The sequence below is a fragment of the Callorhinus ursinus genome, unplaced genomic scaffold (assembly GCF_003265705.2).
Source record: "Callorhinus ursinus isolate GAN/ISIS: 27379988/994484 unplaced genomic scaffold, GSC_fseal_2.0 scaffold5, whole genome shotgun sequence".
Classification (NCBI taxonomy): domain Eukaryota; kingdom Metazoa; phylum Chordata; class Mammalia; order Carnivora; family Otariidae; genus Callorhinus; species Callorhinus ursinus.
Window position 1 is genome coordinate 13,833,507 of NW_027397067.1, and position 23,321 is coordinate 13,856,827.

A 23,321-nucleotide genomic window follows, 5' to 3' on the forward strand; every position below is an offset into this window, starting at 1 on the left:
TCCATGTTTCAAAGTTTATTTGCTTTCTGTTTTACATTCTGGTTTTGTTGAAACATAGAACGTAAAATCTGTAGTCTTTTAAAAATTTATTTCAGTGCAAGTGACTAAATGAAATCCTTGCCTTTACTGTCTACCAGAGCCTGTCACTTGTGCTCAGAGAGCCCAGGAGACAAATCACATTTTTATATACTTATTTTATGGTGCAGACATTTTACTTGTGGTTTTTTTTTTTTTTTACTTTTTATTTTGTGATTGCTTAACCTAATATACCCTTAAAAGTTCTTTTTTCCTTGTAGTGTGTATTTTAGCATGATAATTATTTTATGCAGTGGTTTAAACCTGCTACTTAAAAGTGGCCAAAAGGCATTTAAAAACATTTCCAAAAAACACTTCTTCACTTAAAATAAGCAAGACACCAAACTCTTTTTAAAAATACTTATGACACTATTTATGACACTATTAACATATATATTTTAAAAAATTCCAACACATATTCTCTGTGCTATATAACACAATGTTTAGCACTAAGACGAATTTCTCGCTAATAATAAATTCAGTTCATATAAATTATTAATTTTCAGTGTCCTAAAATGTTCCTTAAACTTAACTAATATAAACTGAAGTAGAAGTAGAGATAAGGGAGTTGAAATAGAGAACAATTCAGCTCTAAAACTGGTTTTAGATTGGGATTCCCTAAGGAGAAGTTGTAAAATTTCTTATACATCTGTGCTGAAATTTCTATTTCAATTTTGATATGTAAACATAACTCAATTTTTTTTATTTTTTAAAGATTTTATTTATTGATTTCAGAAAGAGAGAGAGAGAGTGCACACAAGAGCAGGGTGGGGGGGAAGGAGGTAGCAGTGAGAGAGGGAGAAGCAGGCTTCCCGCCTAGCAGAGAGCTGGACATGGGGCTCGATCCCAGGACCCACTAAAAAGTTATCAGTGAGTGATACAAACTCTAATCTCACTAGCAACAGCACCCAGATTAACCTTCTGTATCACAGCAGCATTAAGAGCAGCAGAAAATAAAAGTTAATTATGAAGGAAATAAAGGTCTGTGAACAAAGAAATTTAAATTGTTAAAGAAAGAGTCTAATGAACCAGAAACTTAAATGAAGAAGAAAAGCTAGCCATGAAAAAAATCTAATAAATCAAGTTAGGGACTCTACCATCTATAATAGTGCCTATACTTGGTACGAATAAAGTTTGGTAGGTTCAAGGAAAATGAAAAAATAATACTCAAATGATCATGAAATAACCACTTAGGAAAGTTAATGCAGACCTAAGTACCATATTTAAAAGTATTAAATATTGGTCACTTATTTTTTAACATTATTGCAGCTACAAAATCTTCTCTGGAATTTAGGGAATATTTGACAGTGAATATTCAAAGTCTGGGTTGAAAACCTACTTTTTAATCCATGTACTTCCCTCTAGAACATACAAGTCTATTAAGACAGCAAAAGCTTTTTTGTCTTGAGACCACACTAAACATTTATCCCTATAAGAAAGATTTTCTGTTTCTAAAAGATGATGAATAAAACATCATCACCAGGAAATCTGGTTTTATATGCTCCACTGGTCTCAGATATGTTTTTGCTTTATCAGGTTGTATACGAAATCAACTGATTCTTGAAAGTGATGAAGGTTTTAATTGGTAATATGAATTAGCAGAAAAAAATTCTACATATCCTAAAACAGGATTTTGCTATCTTGGGGAAATATAATTAAGAACAAAAACTTCTCCCAATCAATTGTGCAAGACTGTTGAATCACAGATCTGTACTTCTGAAACAAATAACGCAACATATTTTAAGAAAAAAGAAAAAGAAGAAGATAGCAGGAGAGGAAGAATGAAGGGGAGTAAGTCAGAGGGGGAGACGAACCATGAGAGATGATGGACTCTGAAAAACAAACTGAGGGTTCTAGAGGGGAGGAGGGTAGGGGGATGGGTTAGCCTGGTGATGGGTATTAAAGAGGGCACATTCTGCATGGAGCACTGGGTGTTATGAACAAACAATGAATCATGGAACACTACATCAAAAACAAATGATGTAATATATGGTGATTAACATAACAATAAAAAAATAAAAAAAAACTTCTCCCAATCAAAAAAAAAAATGTTCTCCATAAAAGTAGCAGGGAACAGAAAACGGTTATTACTGAATAAGCATTAAACCAGAATGTGATGATCAAAGGCAATCTACTAAGGGATTGCAGAGAAAGTCTCACCTTTTTGTAAAGCCAAATAGATACAGTCCACATGTTCTCAAGATAAACCATGAGTAGTCCTCAAGTTAGAGAAGTTGACAGCCCTGTTCATTAGATATAGTTCATCCTAAATTCACCTGATAATTCCAGTGACCATATCTTTCTGTTGACTGGTTTTAGACAAAGGAAAATAAACTTCTCCAAATGAGCCAGGAGCTCATCCAAAGTAGGCTCCTATCCTCACAGAAACTGGGAGAGAGGGGTACAATCTCTCTTGATGATTACATTTCAAAGAGATGGCTCACAGGTCCTAGAGAAAGACACTCCTGGGTCATAGTGCTTGCAAGAGGCTTATTCAGCTTCTAAAAAGATTTATACATATTTCAAAGGCACAGAGAAAGAACTTTTAATTACAAGTTTTCTAAGATAAATGTTCTAATAAAAGGGAGGGGAGAGAAATCTCTTCCCTTATTTTCAACAGGGAGAATTAAGCTTTCCAATTTTTTTTGTCCTCATAACTACCTCAATTTAATTTTTTTTTACTAATAACTGTGGACATTTTTAGATGAAACTCATTTATATATTATTTTAATGAACTAATATGAACTTAGTACTTAAGAAAAAAAACTTTCTTGTCCCAAATATGGAATTACTACATATCAAGAAATACAGATTTTACTGAGGGCTCTAGTGCTAGTGACTCTTGTGTTAGTATCAACATACTGACAGTGAGGAAAAATTGAGAAGCTAAAGAATTTTGCCAAAATGTTCTCTTGACCCTTTAAATGAAATTATCTTTAAAGTTGTTTACATTCAATATAGTGTTATCTTGGACTACACTGATTTAAAAAACATGACTTGTCTAAATCTTTGAAAAATCCCTGATTTATTGGTCAGTAATTCTCAGTGTGGTCCAAGGATCATTCGTACGACAATTGCCTGGGACAGTGGTTCTCAGATGTTAACATGAGTAAGCCCCACCTGAAGGGATTGCTAAAATCCTGGTTGCTGAACCCATCCCTGTGGTTTTCCTCTGGTAGGTCTAGCACAGAGCCCAAAGATTTGCATTTATAACAAGTTTCCAGGTGCTGCCACTGCTGCTGGTTGTAACCACACTTTGAGAACTGACCTAGGGTATGCAGTAAGCACACATACTCCTGGGCCCCATGCTAGCACCAGCTTTTCCGGAATTGGATTCTTGAAGTCTTCATTTGAACAAATGCCTCAGTAAGAGTTCACAAATCACAGTTTGAAAACCACTGTGACAATTTGTTAGGTTAATTTAAATATCACTGACCCACAGATCAGCCACATGTCATCTGTGAGGATGAAAATAATACTAAATGACTAACCCCAAGCCTAGCATGGTGAAAAGAACACACGAGGCTTTGAGTATGAACCCTAATCCCGCTACCCACCACCTTTATGACACAGAGAATGTTTCCCAAATTATTATAAGAAATATAAGAAACATTGTCTTTAGTATTTGGTTTGATCAAAGTAGGCTTTTCATTTATTTGAATAACATAGTTATACTCCAAAACAACAGAATAATAATAAAGGCTTGTATTTATTAACCACCGACTCTGGGCTGGGTAGTGTTCTAAGAGCCTTACATTTATTAGCTTGTTTAATCCTAATAGGTATCCTGTGAAGTGTGTGGCATTATCATCTCTGATTTATAGAGGAGCAAACGGGGACACAGAGAGCCCAAGCAAGTTGCTCAAGTCTATTGCTCATGTTAATTTTCTGTGTATAAACTTTAATGTTTCTTAGATATTTACCAGAAACTATGTATACCTACAGTATAAAAAAGTACAAATAAGGTGGTGTCCACATTAATGTAAAGAGTTATTTACAAAAATGGATCTGAAGTCCTTTTCTTTTTGAGAGAGAGAGAGAGAGTGTGCACAAGCAGGGTGGGAGGAGGGGCAGAGGGAGAGGGAGGGAGAGAATCTTAAGCAGTCTCCACACCTGGTGCAGGGCTCGATCTCATGACCCTGAGATCATGAGTTGGTGGCTTAACTGGCTGAACCACCCAGGCACCCCTAATTTCTGATTTTTAAAAGTTTATTTAAGCACTCAACATTTTTTAATATTTTCAATTAATTTTTTATCAAAATCCTGCATTCAGACTATTTTGTCAGTATAACTAATGGCCACATCAGATACTAAAAAGGAAGGATTTTTTTAAAAGATTTTATTTATTTATTTGAGAGAGAGAGAATGAGAGATAGAGAGCACGAGAGGGAAGAGGGTCAGAGGGAGAAGCAGACTCCCTGCTGAGCAGGGAGCCCGATGCGGGACTCGATCCGGGGACTCCAGGATCATGACCTGAGCCGAAGGCAGTCGCTTAACCAACTGAGCCACCCAGGCGCCCAAAAGGAAGGATTTTAAAACTGTTTTATGCAAGTCCTGAAAGACAAATAAGTTTTCACCTCTCAACATGATAAGAATAAAAACAACTATAACTACGTAGTTTGAAAGAATTCTAACTAATCAACTTTAAATGTCATTTAGGAATCTCTGAGAGTGGTACTAATATAAGTGACACTGATCTAAGAAAAGCATTAAAATGATACCCATGTGAGAAACAGCATCACATCTACTATTTATCAGTTACTCAAAGCTAAAAATGGGTACATTTGGGACAAAAAAATTTAAAAGGCATGCTTATAGGATGCTGTATAAATATTAATCGTGGAGAATGAAACTCAAGAAGTGATAAACATTTATTTATTTTTTTAAAGATTTATTCATTTATTTATTTGAGAGAGAGAAAGAGAGCAAGAGAGATCACAGAGGGAGAGGGAGAAGCAGATCCACTGCTGAGCAGAGAGCCTGATGCAGGACTTGATTCCAGGACCCTGGGATCATGACCTGAGCCAAAGGCAGATGCTTAACTGACTGAGCCACCCCAGGCACCCCAAGAAGTGGTAAACATACTTAGAAAAGAGACCACGAGGACTAAATGAACATTATTTATTCTAATAAAAGACTAACCACTAATTAGAGCCAAATATAAAACATAGTCAAGACCCATGATAGTTTCAAAATGTGATTTTATTAGTGCATTTTAGGACAAGTAGAATTCTTATTCTACCTTTGTTTTTTTTCTGAAAGAAATACTACTAATTATAAATAATCACAAAAAAATTTTATTAGAAATGATGTGAGTAGGGTGAGTTCAGTTCATTTATGTCATATTGCAATTCAAACACACATCTTGAGTTTAAAAACATGCTGACCATCAATGTTTCCTTCTAGAGTTTTCATAAGACAGATCTGTTTAGCATCACAGACATTTTACTTAACATGGTGCAGTGTAGTTTTAGTAAGTTTAGCTGCTTTCTTTTCTTTTTTTTTAAAGATTTTATTTATTTGAGAGAGAGAGCACAAGCAAGGCGAGAGGAAGAGGGAGAGTGAGAAGCAGACTCCCTGCTGAGCAGGGAGCCCAACACAGGGCTCGATCCCAAGACCCTGGGATCACAACCTGAGCCGAAGGCAGATGCCCAACCGACTGAGCCAGCCAGGCGCCTCTAGCTGCTCTATTTTCTTAGTGCCACTAAACATCTGGTCAGAAACAGGCAACAAAACCTCTTATCTTGACCACCGTTTTAAAATACAACATATAACAGTACTGTACCAAAAACACATTTTAAAACACTCTCGCTCCTGCTAAAGCTTCAGTTTGCAGCCATTTTTATGGAAAATTTCTAGTACGGAATATTCACTTAGAAAGAATTGCTCACTGGGACCCCAGTGTTCTCTTCAAAGATGCAGAGATCCTTTTTCAGTGCAATGTCAGACACTATACCTTTGTTCTTTCCTGGGTTTATTTCAAAGGTTTCCCAAGTTTGTTTTTCCACTCTTATTTTTGTTTGTTTTGCTTATTTCTTTTAGTAAATTCTCCAGTAAGGCAAGTTGATAGCTATATAAATAATCATATGGATGAAAATGATAAACTAAGTATTTAACACAGGCATAGCTGTACTTTCCCGTAGTGAGAAGAAATTGCAAAACCAGAGGGGACGTAGTTACATTTCCAGTACCAAAGAGGTCTGGGTAGAGAACCTTAGATTAAGTGGTGGGTTTTTTTGTTTTTGTTTTTGTTTGTTTGTTTGTTTGTTTTTGGCAAAAAGGGATAGAAAGCTTCTTTTCCAGTGGGATTTCTGGAATTCCCTTCTTCTATGTTTAGGATTTCCATGCATCTTCCCAGCGCTAAGACTTCAGGGGTGGAAATGGGTACAGATGTGCATTTAAACCACATGAACAAATCTCAAGGTGTCTTTGCTCAGTGCACACCCTGCCTCCATTCATGGTAGCCCTGCTTCATATCATACTTGCATCTTTCCCATGTTAATGGTTCTTTAGGATCGTAGGTTATAAGCAACCATCTCAAGTCATCTAGTATGACATACATATCATCATCTGCTTTCATAAACCAATCAGCATATTCTAGACAATGATCATGAACATACTGGATAGCTTTAACTGTTTTCCAGTACAATTGGTCTCTGCCTACTTTGGTGTTTAATTCTCCAGTGGAAAGGTCTTTATTTTCTTCTGGGTTCATAAACTATGTTTTATTACAACAATGGTCCTTGTAGCTCTGATATATTTGGCCATTTGTTGTAGATTTTGAGGTCCTGTCACAACCCTGCAAAGAATTTTCACCTGTTAGAAGGTTCCAGGTCCAGTGAACTGTGTTTCCATGTTTTTGATAACTAGCATCTGTACTCAACGTCATCTGCCCTTCTAGATGATTCTGGCCAGTATCATCTGGATGTCTCACATGAGGGTAATTACTCAGAATGTTAGGCTGGATGTCACCCTGTTCTTCCAACAAAATACTAAATAACTACGGACATAAGAAAAATATGATTGCTGATCCAGAGAGTAAGGTTAAACAATGCAGCCAAGAATTTGAGGCCATTTCCTTAAGCATATTTTTGACTTGCTAGGGTGGGGAGACCGGAAGCAGCTGGCAGAGACAGCCCAGGGTGCTCCCACGCATGTGCTCTACTCTCCAGCATTATTTTTAATAATCCGTTTGTATGTGACATGTATGTGGGATTCTGTGTTACTTTATTTGAGCATATACATCACTCCCATTACATTTGTTGCTCTGTAACAACTGTGAAAACTGTCAAGTTTATCATGTTGAATCAAAGTTGCTTGTGGCAATTTTTAGGGTTATTAAATATAATATGGGCTCAGATCATAAATGAGATTTAAAAAAATGGAATGGATTCCCCAAAAAAATCAACTTGAAAACAAGGATAAGTCTGTTAGGAATGGACATTACAATGACTTTTTAAAAAAATATTTTATTTATTTATTTGACAGAAAGACACAGTGAGAAAGGGAACACAAGCAGGGGGAGTGGGAGAGGGAGAAGCAGGCTTCCCGCGGAGCAGGGAGCCCGATGCGGGGCTCGATCCCAGGACCCTGGGATCATGACCTGAGCCGAAGGCAGACACTTAACTGACTGAGCCACCCAGGTGCCCCCATTACAATGACTTTTAATAAAGATTAAAAATATGTAAATTAACTTTCTTTTTCAGTTTTATGTTCAGAAAAAGCTATTATAGGCTTAATAAGGACATTTTATTTTGAAGCATATTATCTTCTAAATTGATTTGTTTTGGAATCTGTCTCTGAAAATCATTTCTAGGTGTTCATTTATTTAAATGTTAAAGTTGAGTTGATTATGGCACTGGGAGAAGGGTGATAAATTTAAGGATCTTTCTTGTAAGGAATATTAAATATAAAGTCCCTCTCTGGGTGTTATTTTAATCCAACTAATGAGACAATGCATAAAAGGTCAGAGTTTTCAGAGGTATAAAAGTAAGCATGGCCTGCCTGCTTACACAACCATAGCACTGACTGCAGACAACCATAGACACAATTAATTATGCAAACAAGTCAATCTGTCCGCAGTTATTAATCAACTGTTCTGTACCTAGCAGTGTGTTATATGGTACATGATGCAGAATATTGGCCTTCCAGATACATGCTAATTTCTTGGGAACTATTTTAGGAAATAAAATAACAAAAGCTACTCAAGTTAAAGGCAATTGATATTTAAAAATCAATCTGCAGTCATTATTTGGTTGTCAGCCATAACCAAAAATCACTGCTCTATAGTTGTGCTTTCCACTGATTTGAGGAGGTGATTCACTTAACTTTACAAAGGGCCCTAAATCACAAACGTAACTGTCTAGTACCTTTGGGATGGGTAGATGATATTCAGATAGACAGAAAGACAAACAGAGGTATGTTCTTTTGGTTGTCTAAGAATATAGTTCTGAAGGATCTGGCTGACTCAAATACTTCCTTAAAAACGAAACAAACAATACAACAACACCAACAATAAACTGGCTATCCTCCTTAAAGAGAATGTTGTGCTTTAGCTTCCTTTTTAAACATTAGGATAGAAAAGTCTGACATTTGGATCAGTTTCAGGATTCCAAGAGAAAGAGATGGCATGCTCAAATTAGGATATTTCGAGGAGGCTTTTTTTTTTTTTTTTTTTTTTTTGACAGAGAAAGCACAAGCAGAGGGAGAGAGAGGGAGAAGCAGGCTCCCTTCTGAGCAAGGAGCCCAATGCAGGACTCCATCCCAAGACCCTGGGATCATGACCCGGGACGAAGGCAGCCGCTTAACTGACTGAGTCACCCAGGTGTCCCTTCGAGGAGGCTTTTATTTACAAAGAAAAGAAAAGAATTACCAGGGTAGAGCAGGGGGTATATGGAACCACAGGGGACAGAGCAGGAACCCGGCAGCAGCTGAGGTGTTACCAGTCCCAGACCTGAAAGGCAAAAGCACAGATGCTAACGGAAAGGAAGCTATGCAAGCATAACTGAGAGCAGAGATGCCAAGCAGGATCCATTTGTGACTGTCATTTCTGCTTCCTCCTGCAGATGCTTGAAACATTTTAGAGTTGTCCTTCTCCTTCCCAGTAGATGAACTGGCATTTGAGGAGTTGAAAAGAGGATAAAGAAACAATTACTTCTTCCAGGATTTCACCACTGCCACTGTTCTCTCCAAGGCCCCTACTGATCTGACACTCAATCCAATGGACACCTTTCTGCTCTCGTAGTTATCAGGAAACTCTTAGCTATCAGTGATAAAAATCCAGCTAAAATTGGCTTAGGAAAAAGGATAATTTGGGTCATATAATTGAAAAGTCTGAGCTTATAGCTTTTCCCCAATTGTTGTGAAATGACCTGGATGGTTAGCATGCCATCCCCGTGAGCACAGAGATAACTATCTGATGGTATGTGCCTGGGTCATGTTTTAACTCTGGGGTTATTAGGGGGATTTACTCCAACCACGGCACACGAGCCGAAAGTAGAGGAAGCATGGCTCCCTACAGCAAAGTCAGAGTGTCTTTGCCAGAAGAAGGGACAATCCATTATAATCCACTACAGTTGTTAGCTGCTTGTCTTACTTGTCAGAAATATTTGGCATAGATGGCCCCTTTATGAAATACTTTTTCCTTGCCTTCCTTGACATTATTTAACTTTTTTTTTTAAAGATTTTATTTATTTATTTGAGAGAGAGAGAAAGAGAGATAGAGAGCACGAGAGGTAAGAGGGTCAGAGGGAGAAGCAGACTCCCCGCCAAGCAGGGAGCCCGATGTGGGACTCGATCCCGGGACTCCAGGATCATGACCTGAGCCGAAGGCAGTTGCTTAACCGACTGAGCCACCCAGGCGCCCCGACATTATTTAACTTTTTGACCACCTTGGGCCATTTCTATCAGACTCCTTATAGGATGTACTCTTGGTAGTTCATTACACTCGTGTCCAGATTTGTTCAGACCCACCTCTCTCCTCAGTCATGGCAGTTTACCCTGGTCTCAGGCTAGATAAGCCCAGTGGTGGCTCACATTCTAGCGTTTGTAAAGTCCTGGCTTCTGCTGCCATTGTTTTGTCACCTTTACCATCTTCTGTGGTCTTTGCTTCCAGTGGGGACGAGGGCCTGACTTCTGCAGAGCCTGTATAGTGCCTACGATGGGGAAGCTGCAGCAGCTCCAGCACCCAAATTGAACCTGATGGAACCCTAAGGGCTCAGGCTTCCTCAGCAGGTGCTTAAGAGGACAAGGTAATGAAACCTGGAAATGTGGAGGCAAACTGATCCATAAGACATGGGAAATGGGAAAAACCTAGCAGATAACTTGTTTGCCCTTTCTTACCCTGAAACAAAAAACCCCTTTCATGGGCTTCATATGACCTTTCTGGAGAAGTCCTGCATGAACAGGTATGTGACTATGTTATCCTGTGAGGCTGTGGCTAGTTTGGCAATGCATTGCCTTTTATTTGCTTTCCCTCGTTCCTAGACTTGTGTTTTTATCCACATTGTACTCGTTCAGGCATGGCACCTGAAAGAAATATCAGCACACAGCTTTGTCTCAACATTTACTTCTCAGAGAAACTGGCATAAGATACAAGACTGTCTTTCTTTGCCCATCATGCAAATTTGGTATTCATTGGGGGTACTTCTCAGGTCCCCTCCATTCCTCACAACCCACATTCTGCCTGGGGGGCCTCATCCACTCTCATGATTGGAATCATTGAGGACTCCTAGATCTCCATCCTAGGCTTCGCTCCTGAGTTCCAGAACCAGATCCAAGTGAACATCACTACTCAGATGCTCTGCAGGTATTCAAACACGATATGTCCACATGTCCAAAACTTAAGTAAGAGAATCTCACACTTGTTACTCCAAATTGCTTGTGCTTTGACATTTCATATCTTGTGAATGACATCTTCATATAGTCAGTTGCCTAAGTTAGAAATCAGAATCGTTGCTGACTACTTACTTTCCACTCTGTACACCCTGTCTCTCCCCAGGCCTTGGCACTTTATCTCCAAAGGGCACCTTGGTCTCATCCAGCTTCGTTTCATCTCCACTGTCACAGCATGTCCAAGCCTTTCCCTATTTCTCCTGCAGTTCTCCAGCCCATTCTTTAGAGAGTGACCCTTGTAAAACACATCTCAAAGGCTTTCTTTTGTTCTTACATTTTCCTTAGTGTTATGTAGTCTGGATCTTTTGTTTAATGCCTGCATATCTCTCCAGCTACCTTTCCTGTCCTTGTGAAATCTAGGCTCCGGCTCTATTGATTTTTTTTTCCCTCATAGTCCCATGATCTATCTCACCTCTAAGTCTTCATATAAGCTATTTTCTATGCTTGAAAGGGCCTTCCCTCTCCTTTTCACTTTGTTGACTTCTATTCATCCTTCAGGTCTCAGCCTACATATCACTTTCTTCAGGAAGCCCTCCTGGATCTCCTTTTCCATTAGTTCATGAGAATGATTCTTGCTATAGATTCCATGGTCCCCTGTATGTCTGCTCTCATTGCTCTACAGCATTTAACCAGAGAGATTCACTGTCCTTCTCCTTTGTGTATAGGGATGGGGCCTCTGTCTACCTTGTCTATAACTGCTTCCCCTAAAACCTGGCATGATGACTGACACATAGTAATTGCTTAAATATATATTGAAAAAATAAAAAGAGAGTCAACACAAAAATCTAGTTTAATATCATTTTTCTGATAGCAGGTTTCCGGAATTTCAGAAAATTAATGTGGATAGTCTTGCCTTTTTAGATTATTTTAGAAGCTCTCCTTACAAAATGACAGCAGATGGCATTTTAATGATTTTGAAGACACTGAACTCTAAGGTAAAATGTGCTATCACCCATTCTAAGAAATAACACCACTGAGATGTGGATGCAATTCCTATTACATATTTCAAAGTTTCTCTAGTTTCTGTTTTGAATGCTGGATTCAACAAAATATAGAGTGTAATGCCCATCATCTTAAAAAAGGTTTTTAAGAATGGGTTTCACAGCAAGTGAGTGATGAAGCACTTGGGGTGGACTGCCTGCCAGGATATGGACTGTCACCCATGCAGATGTTCCCAGGACACACACTGCAATCTTGCACACTTATGTCTCTCAGTGTTAACAATCAATTGCTGTGGTTGATCATGGTCCTCTTTGGGTTTTTAATGTCATGATTGAAGTTGAGTAGGTTTAATCCATTATTGTGATTTTAAAAAAGTTTTTGGAGAGGAGGAGCAAGATAGCAGAGGAGTAGGAGACCTAAATTTCGTCTGGTCACAGGAAATCAGCTGGATAGGGATCAAACCATTCTGAACACCTACGAACTCAACAGGAGATCGAAGAAAAGAATAGCAGCAACTCTCTGACCAGAAAAGCGACCACTTTCTGGAAGGTAGGATGTGTGGAGAAGTGAGTCCGAGGCGATATACGGGAAGATAGACTGCGGGCAGGCAGGGGGAAGCCTCCATTAGCCACTGCTGGCAAGTGATAGAGCAGCAGAGCACAAAATCGGAACTTTTAGAAATCTGCTCTGCTGAGGGATGTTGCTCCAGTGGCTAAGCGGGGGGTGGGGGGGGGTGGGGGGTGGAACCCTCTCTGGGACAGTGTGGTCTCAGGACCCTCGGGGTCACTGGAAAACCAGCGGTACCTGAGTGCGGCAGAGCTCCCAGGTATCGGAGCCAGGAAGCCGGCTGCAGAGATGGAGCCAAGGAGTGGGCTCTCAGCTTGGGGTTGCCATAAACCATGATCCGCAGCACAGTTGGGCCACTGCACTTCCAGCAGGAACCCAACAAGTGGCAGATCTGGGGAGACTCCCCTTCTTCCCCCAGGAGGAGCAGCACGAGAGTGCACCACAGGGATCGGCTGGGTTTGAAGACTCCACATGGGGTCAAGTGCCAGAGATTGAGATGCTCGGTCACAGGCCAGGTGAGCACAGAGTGTGGCCGGAGACCGGGGAGACGGGAGTGACTGACTGCTTTTCTCTGGGGGTTCACTGAGGAGTGGGGGCCCGAGTTCTCGGCTCCCCCGGGGTCAGAGATTGGGAGGCCGCCGTTTCACTCTCCTCCTCCAAAGCTTACGGAAAGCTTGCAGGGAACAAAAGCTCCCCCAGGGCAAACCCGAGCAGATTACTTAGCCCAGACCGGAAAGGGAGGGGCAATTCCGCTTCCAGCGGAGACATTTGGGAACCATGGCAACAGGCTCCTCCCCCAGAAGATCAGCGAGAACAGCCAGCCAAGACCAAGTTTACCGATCAATGAGAACAGCAGAAGTCCAGCTCTAGGGGAATACTGCACATAGAATTCATGGCTTTTGGGTGCCTGGGTGGCTCAGATGGTTAAGCATCTGCCTTCGGCTCAGGTCATGATCCCAGACTCCTGGGATCGGGTCCCGCATCAGGCTCCCTGCTCCTTGGGAGCCTGCTTCTCCCTCTGCCTCTCTCTCTGTCTCTGTCTCTGTCTCTCATGAATAAATAAATAAAATCTTTAAAAAAAAAAAATTCATGGCTTTTTTCCCCATGATTCTTTAGTCTTTCAAAGTTAATTTTTTAATTTAATTTTTTCTTTTTTTAAAATTTTTTTCCCTTTTTCAAACAACATCTTATCAATCCCTTTTTTAAAAAATCTTTTTTATTTTTCATTTTTAGAGTCATAGTCTATCCCTTCATAGTAGTTAACCTTATTTTTGGTATATACATAAGTTGTTCTCTCTTTAAAATTTTGGAATACAGTTTCTTCTAACAGACCAAAATATACCCTAAATCTCTAGTGTATGGCTTTGTTCTAGTCTCCTACCTGATCACATTTTCTCCCTTTTTTTTTTTAATTCCTCTTCTTTTTTCAACCAACTTCTTATCTTATCAATTCCTTTTATAAAATCTTTTATCATTTTCATCTTTACAGTCATATTCCATCCCTTCATCGTGTTTACCCTTATTTTTATATATATGTAAGTTTTTCTTTCTTTAAAATTTTGGGAGGCACTTTCTTCTAACAGACCAAAATACCTGCAAAATCTAGTGTGTGGCACTGATCTATTCACCAGCCTGATCATATTTGATCATATTCTTTTTTATTTTTTCTTTCTTTCCCTTTCTTTTCCCCTGGTTTCAGGTCTCTTCTGATTTGTTTAGTGTATATTTTTCAGGGGTCGTTGTTACCCTGTTAGCATTTTGTTCTCTCATTCATCTATTGTCCTCTGGACAAAATGACAAGACAGAAAAAATCACCTCAGAAAAAAAGAACAATAGGCAGTACCGACTGCCAGGGACCTAATCAATACAGACATTAGGAAGATGTCGGAACTAGAGTTCAGAATGACAATTATAAAGATACTAGCTGGGCTTGAAAAAAGTGGGGAAGTTACTAGAGAAACCCTTTCTGGAGAAATAAAAGGACTAAAATCTAACCAAGTTGGGGAAATCAAAAAGGCTATTAATGAGGTGCAATAAAAAATGGAGGTTCTAACTGCTAGGATAAATGAGGCAGAAGACAGAATTAGTGATAATTTAGAGATAATTTAGAGCGATAAACAACTACTGGATCACGAGGGCAGAATTTGAGAGATAAGTGATACCATAAGACAAAACAATATTAGAATAATTGGGATCCCAGAAGAAGAAGAAAGAGAGAGAGGGGCAGAAGGTATATTGGAGCAAATTATAGCAGAGAACTTCCCTAATGTGGGGAAGGAAACAGGCATCAAAATCCAGGAGGCACAGAGAACCCCCCTCAAAATCAATAAAAATAGGTCAACCCCGACATCTAATAGTAAAACTTACAAGTCTCAGAGACAAAGAGAAAATCCTGAAAGCAGCTCGGGACAAGAGGTCTGTAACCTACAATGGTAGAAACATTAGATTGGCAACAGACCTATCCACAGAGACATGGCAGGCCACAAAGGACTGCCATGATATATTCAGAGCACTAAATGAGAAAAATAGGCAGCCAAGAATACTATATCCAGCTAGGCTGTCACTGAAAATAAAGGACAGATAAAAAGCTTCCAGGACAAACAAAAACTAAAACAATTTGCAAACGTGAAACCAGCCTTATAAGAAATATTGAAAGGGGTCCTCTAAGCAAAGAGAGAGCCTAAAAGTAACACAGACCAGAAAGGAAGAGAGATAATATACAGTAACAGTCATAATCAAAAGACACAGGGTATCAGACTGGATAAAAAAACAAGACCCATTGATACGCCGTCTGCAAGAGACTCAAATTTAGATGCAAAGACACCTCCAAATGAAAATGAGGGCATGGAAAACCATTTACCATGCTAATGGACATCAAAAGAAAGCTGGGATGGCAATCCTTATATCAGACAAATTAGATTTTAAACCAAAGACTGTAATAAGAGATGAGGAAGGACACTATACCCTACTTAAAGGGTCTATCCAACAAGAAGATCTAACAATTGTAAATATCTATGCCCCTAACATGGGAGCAGCCAATTATATAAGCCAATTAATAACAAAATCAAAGAAACACATCAACAACATTACAATAATAGTAGGGGACTTTAACACCCCCCTCAGTGAAGTGGACAGATCATCTAAAACGATCAACAAGGAAATAAAGAACAACAAGGAAATAAAGACTTTAAATGACACACTGGACCAAATGGACTTCACAGACATATTCAGAACATTCCATTCCAAAGCAACAGAATACACATTCTTCTCTAGTGCCCATGGAACATTCTCCAGAATAGATCACATCCTAGGCCACAAAATCAGGTCTCAACTGGTACGAAAAGATTGGGATCATTCCCTGCATATTTTCAGACCACAATGCTTTGAAACTAGAACTCAATCACAAGAGGAAAGTCGGAAAGAACTCAAATACATGGAGGCTAAAGAGCATCCTACTAAAGAATCAATGGGTCAACCAGGAAATTAAAGAAGAATTAAGGAAATTCATGGAAACAAATAAAAATGAAAACACAACTGTTCAAAATCTTTGGGATGCAGCAAAGGCAGTCCTAAGACTAAAGTACATAGCAATACAAGCCTTTCTTAAGAAACAAGAAAGGTCTCAAATACACAACCTAACCCTACACCTACAGGAGCTGGAGAATGAACAGCAAAGAAAGCCTAAACCCAGCAGGAGAAAAGAAATAATAAAGATCAGAGCAGAAATCAATGAAATAGAAACCAAAAGAACAGTAGAACAGATCAACGAAACTAGGAGCTGGTTCTTTGAAAGAATTAACAAGATTGATAAACCCCTGGCCAGACTTATCAAAAAGAAAGGAGAAATGACCCAAATCAACAAAATCATGAATGAAAGAGCAGAGATCACAACCAACACCAAAGAAATACAAACAATTATAAGAACATATTAGGAGCAACTCTATGTCAGCCAATTAGATAATCTGGAAGAAATGGATGCATTCCTAGAGATGTATCAACTACCAAAACTCAACCAGGAAGAAATAGAAAACCTGAACAGACCCATAACCACTAAGGAAATTGAAGCAGTAATCAAACACCTCTCAACAAACAAGAGCCCGGGGCCAGATGGCTTCCCAGGGGAATTCTACGAACCATTTAAGGAAGAACTAATACCCATTCTTCTGAAACTGTTCCAAAAAATAGACATGGAAGTAAAACTTCCAAATTCATTTTATGAGGCCAGCATTACCTTGATCCCCAAATCAGACAAAGACCCCATCAAAAAGGAGAATTACAGACCAATATCCCTGATGAACATGGATGCAAAAATTCTCACCAAAATACTAGCCAATAGGATCCAACAGTACATTAAAAGGATTATTCACCACGACCAAGTGGGATTTATCCCTGGGATGCAAGATTGGTTCAACATCCGCAAATCAATCAATGTGACATAATACATTAATAAAAGAACAAGAACCATATGATCCTCTCAATAGATGCAGAAAAAGCATTTGACAAAGTACAGCATTCTTTCTTGATTAAAAGTCTTCAGAGTGTAGGGATAGAGGGTACATACCTCAGTATCATAAAAGCCATCTATGCAAAACCCATAGCGAATATCATTCTCAATGGGGAAAAACTGAGAGCTTCCCCCCTAAGGTCAGGAACACGGCAGGGATGTCCACTATCACCACTGCTATTCAACACAGTACTAGAAATCCTATCCACAGCAATCAGACAACAAAAAGAAATAAAAGGCATCCGAATTGGCAAAGAAGTCAAACTCTCACTTTTTGCAGATGATATGATACTTTATGTGGAAAACCCAGAAGACTCCACCACAAAACTGCTAGAACTCATGCAGGAATTCAGTAAAGTGGCAGGATATAAAATCAATGCACAAATATCAGAGGCATTTCCATACACCAACAACAAGACAGAAAAAGAGAAATGAAGGAGTCGATCCCATTTACAATTGCATCCAAAACCATAAGATACCTAGGAATAAATCTAACCAAAGAGGCAAAGAATCTGTACTCAGAAAACTATAAAATACTCATGAAAGAAATTGAAGAAGACACAAAGAAATGGAAAAACATTCCATGCTCATGGATTGGAAGAACAAATATTGTGAAGATGTCAATGCTACCTAGAGCAATCTACACATTTAATGCAATCCCTATCAAAGTATCATCCACTTTTTTCAAAGAAATGGAACAAATAATCCTAAAATTTGTATGGAACCAGAAAAGACCCCGAATAGCCAGAGGAATGTTGAAGAAGAAAAGCAAAGCTAGTTGCATCACAATTCTGGACTTCAAGCTCTATTACAAAGCTGTCATCATGAAGACAGTATGGTACTGGCATAAAAACAGACACATAGACCAATGGAACAGAATAGAGAGCCCAGAAATGGAGCCTCAACTCTATGGTCAACTAATCTTTGATAAAGCAGGAAAGAATGTCCCATGGAAAAAAGACAGTCTCTTCAACAAATGGTGTTGGGAAAATTGGACAGCCACATGCAGAAGAATGAACCTGGACTATTTCCTTACACAACACACAAAAATAGACTCAAAATGGATGAAAGAACTAAATGTGAGACAGGAATCCATCAAACTCCTTGAGGAGAACACAGGCAGCAGCCTCTTCAACCTCAGCCCCAGCAACTTCTTCCTAGATACATCACCAAAGGCAAGGGAAGCAAGGGCAAAAATGAACTATTGGGACTTCATCAAGATAAAAAGCTTTTGTACAGCAAAAGAAACAGTCAACAAAACCAAAAGACAATCGACATAATGGGAGAAGATATTTGCAAATGACATAGCAGATAAAGAGCTAGTATCCAAAATCTATAATGAACTTATCAAACTCAACACCCAAAGAACAAATAATCCAATCAAGAAATAGGCAGAAGACATGAACAGACATTTTTCCAAAGAAGACATCCAAATGGCCAACAGGCACATGAAAAAGTGCTCAACATCGCTCGGCATCAGGGAAATCCAAATCAAAACCTCAGTGAGATACCACCTCACACCAGTCAAGATGGCTAAAATTAACAAGTCAGGAAACAAACAGATGTCGGTGAGGATGTGGAGAAAGGGGAACCCTTCTACACTGTTGGTGGGAATGCAAGCTGGTGCAGCCACCCTGGAAAACAGTATGGAGGTTCCTCAAAAGGTTGAAAATAGAGCTACCGTACGACCCAGCAATTGCACTACTGGGTATTTACCCCAAAGATACAAATGTAGTGATCCAAAGGGGTACGTGCACCCCAATGTTTATAGCAGCAATATCCACAATAGCCAAACTATGGAAAGAGCCAAGATGTCCATCGACAGATGAATGGATAAAGAAGATGTGGTATATATATATACAATGGAATATTATGCAGCCATCAAAAAAGGGACATCTTGTCATTTGCAATGACGTGGATGGAACTAGAGGGTATTATGCTAAGCAAAATAAGTCAGTCAGAGAAAGACATGTATCATATGATCTCACTGATACAAGGAATTCTTAATCTTGGGAAACAACCTGAGGGGTGCTGGAGTGGTAGGGGGTGGGAGGGATGGGGTGGCTGGGTGATAGACATTGGGGAGGGTATGTGCTATGGTGAGCACTGAATTGTGTAAGACTGACAAATCACAGACCTGTACCTCTGAAACAAATAATACATTATATGTTAAAAAAAAAAAGAAGAAGAAAGATAGCAGGAAGGGAAAAATGAAGGGGGGAAATTGGAGGAGGAGATGACCATGAGAGACTATGGACTCTGAGAAACAAACTGAGGGCTCTAGAGGGGAGGGGTTGGGGGATGGGTTAGCCTGGTGATGGGTATTAAAGAGGGCATGTATTGAATGGAGGACTGGGTTTTATACGCAAACAATGAATCATGGAACACTACATCAAAAAAATAAATTAATGGGGTGCCTGGGTGGCTCAGTCATTAAGCGTCTGCCTTCGGCTCAGGTCATGATCCCGGAGTCATGGGATTGAACCCCGCATCGGGCTCCCTGCTCTGCGGGGAATCTCCTTCTCCCTCTTCCACTCCCCCTGCTTGTGTTCCCTCTCGCTGTGTCTCTCTGTCAAATAAATAAAATATTAAAACAAAAAAAAATTAATTAATTAAAAAAAATCTTTTTGAGGGGCACCTGGGTGGCTCAGTCATTAAGTGTCTGCCTTCGGCTCAGGTCATGATCCCAGGGTCTGGGATCGAGCCCCATATTGGGCTCCCTACTCCGCAGGAAGCCTGCTTCTCCCTCTCCCACTCCCCCTGCTTGTGTTCCCTCTCTCTCTGTGTCTCTCTCTGTCAAATAAGTAAGTAAAATCTTAAAAAAAAATAAAAAAGTTTTTGAGTGTCATTATTTTTGATGAGCTTGCTTTTGTGCTTCTTTGCTACTTTATATGGGCACATGCATTGCTTCCATCTTCTATGTTGCTGTATTTACAGTTAATCATACCTTGAACAGGAATTGATAATAGTGATTTGTAGGGTTATGAAATGCACTTCAAGTTCATAAAGAATGAGAATTTAGAAAATGTGGTTAAGTTTCCAAAGATATCAAAATTAATAAAATCTATATATGTTGAACATGATACAGTGCTGTTTACACATTATACTATAACTTTAAACTATAAACACTAGAAATATATAAATGCACCTTCTGCATGATGGGGGCCTGGGAATGGCACAGGGAGGGGTCTGCCCAGACAGGGACTTCCACTTTACTTTTTTTTTTTTTAAGATTTTATTTATTTATTCATGAGAGACAGAGAGAGAGAGAAAGAGAGGCAGAGGGAGAACCAGGCTCCCAAGCAGCAGGGAGCCCGATGCGGGACTCGATCCCAGGACCCCGGGATCATGACCCGAGCCGAAGGCAGACGTTTAACCATCTGAGCCACCCAGGTGCCCAGGGACTTCCACTTTTCCATTCTAGGTTTAGAGTAAGCTCTATAAACTCAGCAAGGACTTCTTAATATCTAAGCATAGTATCTTCTAGAATTGCTTTCTCTTTAGTATTTAAATGCCTCAGTTTGTAATTTTGGAAGCAAATGGGAAAAACAGAGGCCAAAGCACCATAAGACAGATACAAATCCTTATCCTGTGCACTGTTTTGCAGTTTTAAATGTAAATAGTTATCTCATATATTATGAAGAGAATTGGTTTAAGTCTCTGAAAATCATTTTCTAAGCTCTGTTTTATTTGTACCTCTAAATTAAGCCAGGCTGCAGAAATTAAACTGTCTAGGAGATATATGACCAAAAAGGTCCTGTCAGCCAACAATTTCTACATTACTTTCCCTACAGGATGAGAAAATAACTTTGACTTTTAGGCCACTGCATCCATAAAGAGCTCTGCTGATGGAGCTCTCCACGAAGAATCATTCAAATTAGTATCTTCTTTAATCTCAAGATCAGTCTCTGTCTTCTAGGACAGCTCAATTGCTGTGCCTTCCATGAACCTGCTCCATCTTCTCCCCCCAGGCAGATCTGGCTCCACAGAGTTGCTCCCATGGCTCTTGGAAATGCCTGTGACAGCTCTCTCTCCTATTTGGACTTGGAGTACTTCAAGTGTAGAGGACAGTATTTTGTTCCTCTTTGTAGCCCTGAGTCAAGCACAGTGCCAGTCACTTTATAGATAATCAGTAAATATATGCTGAGTGGTAGATGACAACTTAAGAAGGCCTCTCCTAAAGACTGTTTATTAGAAAACCATAGACTGCGATAGTTAGAATGCTATATTAACATATATTTTAAAATATAACCTACTATTAAGCCATGGCTCCATTATTTTATTCATATTGTGGGTAGTTTTGATTATCTGAAATATGTCTAAGAGATAAGATGATATATCCCAAAGATCCTTCAATTCATTTCAAAGTAATAATTTTTAAGAGTTAATTACAAAACAAGGAAAAGGTTTGGAGAATAATAACATCTTGGGGAAGTATATTCTTGGGGAAATAATGTTATTTTTTTGTGTATATGTAAATGAATTTTGGATTAGATGGGAAATGTGATTTTTGAAGTGTTTTTGGGTTCAAAACTGTCACATGTAAAAGATTATTTGCACACAAAATTAGTCCAAAGGCTCCAAAATGGAAGTATAAAGTGGAAATCCCAGCAGATCCCTAGCTGTCCAAACTAAAGCAGATGCTACAGCTGTAATGCACTTCACATAAACTCCGGAGTAGATCTACTTAAGAGAAGAAGATCTTTGAGTTTCCAGAGAATCAAGCTCTTACTGTAACTTCTATATTTAGCAAATACTCAAAATCAGCATATTCTTTTATCTTCAGTTTAGGAAGGTATTTGAAAAATTGGGATCTAAAAGTATCTGTGTGTGTGTGCATATTCATGTATGTTTGTAGACAATATTGTCACCTCTTTATTACTTTAAGTGTAGTCATGCTCCTTCATATGTAAATAAGAGCTCATTCAGAAAAAAGTTCTCATTTTACTACTAACACCTTCTACCATAAAATTAGCATGATTTTGTTATATTTATTAAATGTAGGTAAATAAACTACCATTTACATAGTATTTAATAGATTTATCTTGATTTCCCTCTCCCTAAAAATGTACAAGAAGTGAAGTAATAATTTTGAATAAATGCAGGGATTTAGGTTGAGTTCTTACTAAGTATGAAGCAAAAATCATCCTCAAAAAATAGCTGCTTTTCTGTTGAGTTATCTTTGATCTTGTGATCCTTAACTTTGTGATCAAAATGATTAGGGGGTGAAGCCATATTTGTAGTAGTTACCCAAACTCTATTTTTATACTGATAAGCTTCCCCTTGTCTAATGAGCATTGAGAACCATCAAGATTCTCCTGTGATTTGACTTAGGAGGGTATAGCATTATCAAAGTAATGTGGATCCTTTCTATCAGTAGTATTGGCCACACAATCCCTCTCTGGATGTTATTTTAATCTATTTAGTGAGAAATTCTTTCTTTAAAAATCAGATTTTTAAAGATAGCAAAGCTATGAATGGTAAGCTGCCCATACAACTACACAGCTGTATGCAGATAACTGTGTGTATAATTATGCAAACAAATCATCTGCCTGCTGTCTAACACTGTGCTAGGTGTTCTAAACAGTGCAGAACAAAGACCTTTAAAATTTATATTGATTTCCAGGAAACTATTTTAAATAAACATTATAAAGTCATTCAGAAAAAAGGCAGGATCAATATATAAAATCAAAGCATAGCCATTATTTTGCTTTTAGTAATGACTGACATGGCTACTTCATAGTTGTTCTTTCTAATGCCCTGACAGTTAGGTAAATGTCTGATTCACTTAATCTTTCAAAGGCTCCAAAAGCCATAAACCCAAACGTCTAGTAACTGAGATAGTGTCAGATAGATAGACAGATGCCTGTCTGGGAATGTCATTTGGAAGGATTTGGCTGTTAAATGGCCCAGTTTCTTTTTCTTTCTTTCTTTTCTCCCTTCCTTCCTTCCTTCCTTCCTTCCTTCCTTCCTTCCTTCCTTCTTTCTTTCCTTCTTTCTTTCTGATTTTATTTATTCATTTGACAGTGAGAGGGAGAAAGCACAAGCAGGGAAGTGGCAGAGGGAGAGGGAAAAGCAAGCTCCCCGCCGGGCAGGGAGCCCAATGTGGGGCTTGATCCCAGGACCCCGGGATCATGACCTGAGCCGAAGGCAGCCACTCAACTGACTGCACCACCCAGGCATCCCAAGGCCCATTTTCCAAACACAGAAACACAAATCATTTTTGAGTCCTACCTGAAGACTAATACTGATCAGTGTTCCCTAATAAAGGCAATGATATAAAACTTTGCCATTTGTATCAGTCAAGGTCACAAGAGGAAATAGACGGCACACTTAAATT

General features: G+C 39.0%; 1 pseudogene; it reads right to left on the reverse strand.

Moving 5' to 3' along the window:
- Positions 1-6,054: 6,054 nt before the first annotated feature.
- On the reverse strand, positions 6,055-7,150 carry LOC141372869 (glycoprotein-N-acetylgalactosamine 3-beta-galactosyltransferase 1 pseudogene; annotated as a pseudogene).
- Between the last annotated feature and the right edge of the window lie 16,171 nt (positions 7,151-23,321).